The sequence below is a fragment of the Crocuta crocuta genome, unplaced genomic scaffold, assembly GCF_008692635.1.
Source record: "Crocuta crocuta isolate KB4526 unplaced genomic scaffold, BGI_CrCroc_1.0 scaffold278, whole genome shotgun sequence".
Taxonomy (NCBI): domain Eukaryota; kingdom Metazoa; phylum Chordata; class Mammalia; order Carnivora; family Hyaenidae; genus Crocuta; species Crocuta crocuta.
In genome coordinates this window covers 539214-541565 of record NW_027532173.1, presented here as the reverse complement: position 1 = coordinate 541565, position 2352 = coordinate 539214, and the positions used below count along the sequence as shown (strand labels likewise).

At 38.0% G+C, this 2352-nt stretch overlaps 1 pseudogene; it reads right to left on the bottom strand.

Moving 5' to 3' along the window:
- Positions 1-1360: 1360 nt before the first annotated feature.
- On the bottom strand, positions 1361-1470 carry LOC144242491 (U4 spliceosomal RNA; annotated as a pseudogene).
- Between the last annotated feature and the right edge of the window lie 882 nt (positions 1471-2352).

Sequence of the window (2352 nt, the reverse complement as noted above, 5' to 3'; positions counted from 1 at the left end):
GAGACAGAGCTTGAGGTGGGGGGGGAGGGGTCAGAGAGAAGAGGAGACACAGACTCCGAAGCAGGCTCCAGGCTCTGAGCTGTCAGTATCTGGCCTGACACAGGGCTCGAACCCACGAACTGTGAGATCATGACCTAAGCTGAAATTGGATGCTTAACCGACTGAGCCACCCAGGGAGCCCTACATTTGTTTTTTTTTTCTGTTTTTTTTTTAATGGAGTTAATTTATTTCCTCTCTTTCTCTGCCTCTCTCTCTCTATATATATGTATGTATTTGTATGTATGTAGTAAAACCTTGGTTTGATGAGCATACTTTGTTCCAGAAACATGCTTGTAATCCAAAGCACTCATATATCAAGGCAGATTTTAAAAACCATTGACTTAGTTGTGATCATGTGACATTTGGCATCACGTACTATTTGTATTACAAGACATGGCTCATTTATCAAGTTAAAATTTATTAGAAATGTTTGCTTGTCTTGCAGCACACTTGCAGAACAAGTTACTTGCAATCCAAGGTTTTACTGTGTGTATATATATACTTACATTTTTTCTTTTAAATCCTTGAGCAGAATTATAGTAGTACTTTTAAAGCCCTAATTGGCAAATTTACATAATCTTTGTTATATATTGGTTTCTGTTTCTTGATACCTTCTCCTGATTATGGGTTATACTTCCCTGCCTTCCTTGCATGTCTAGCAAATTGTGATTGGATGCTTAATCTTGTCAACATATTATTACTGAGTGCTTCTTTTTTGTTGCCTTCCTTTAAAGTGTTTTAAGGTATGATTTGGTAGGGAAGTAATTTTCTTTTAAATTAAAAGAAAGTTTTAATTTTTTATTTTCATTTTTACTGCAGAAATAAAATTTATAATTTTAACCTTTCTTTAAATGAGCAAGTCAGTAACATTAAGTATATTCATATTGTACAACCATCACAACTATCCGTCTACAGGACTGTTCCGCCGCCCCACACTGACGCTCTGTGCTATGAAACAGTGAGCCTCCCATTATCCCCTACCCCCTACCCCTGGTAACCACTCTTCTGCGGTCTCTGTCCCTGAATTCGAATATGGTAGGCATCTCACGTAAGTGCAACGATATTTTGTCTGTTCTTCTGTGTCTGGCTTATTTCACTAGCATCATGCCTTCATGATTCACCCGTATTATGGCATGTATCACAATTTCATTTGTTTACAAGGCTTAATAATATTCCACTGTGTGTACATACCCGTGTTTTGTCAGTCATTTCATCTGTTGATGGACATTTGGCATGTTCCCACTTTTTGGCAATTGGGAATAATGGTGCTTTGAGCATTGATGCACAAATCTCTGTTTGAGTCCCTGGTCTTCATTATCTTGGCTATATAGCTAGAAGTGTAATTGCTGGGTCAGAGGTTTAACTTTCAATTAGCAATAATCGCGCCTCGGATAAACCTCATTGGCTACGATACTGCCACTGCGCAAAGCTCAGAGGTTTAACTTTTTGAGGAGCCACCAAATGGTTCTCCACAATGGCTACACCACTTTACATCTGTACTAGCAGTGGGTGTGAGTGTTGTAGTTTCTCCACATCCCTGCCAACACTTATTATTATTTTTTTTAATGGCTATATTAATGAGTGTGGAGTGGTATCTCATTGTGGTTTTGATTCTCACTTCCCTAATGATTAGTGATGTTGAGCACATTTTCATATATTTATTGGCCATTTGTGTATATTCTTTGGAGAAATGTCTATTCAAGCCTTTTGCCCATTTTTAAATTGCTTTTTTTCTGTTTTCAATTGTAGGTGTTCTTCATATATTGTAGATATTAATGGATTATCAGATATATGATTTGCAAATTTTTTTGCATTTTGCAAAAAATGCACTTTGTTTTCAATGTCTTTTTAAAAATTACTTTATTTTATTTTTAATTTTTTAATGTTTATTTTTTAGAGAGATAAAGCCTCAGTGGGAGAGGAGCAGGGAGAGAGACACAGAATCCAAAGCAGGCTCCAGGCTCTGAGCTATCAGCACAGAGCCTGATGTGGGGCTCAAACTCACAAACAATGAGATCATGACCTGAGCCAAAGTTGGACACTCAACCTACTGAGCCACCCAGGCGCCCTGAATTTTTTTTTTTTTTTTTGAGAGAGAGTGTGTGTGAGTGGGAGAGAGGAATAGAGGGGACAGAGAGAGAAAATCTTAAGCAGGCTTCATGATCAGCACGGAGCCCATCATGGGGCTCAGACTAAAGAATGCAAGATCATGACCTGAACTGAAATTAAAGGTCGGATGCTTAACCCACTGAGCCATCTAGGTGCCCTTGAGTGTCTTTTGANATAAGTTGTTAGTTTTTTATATGGTATGAT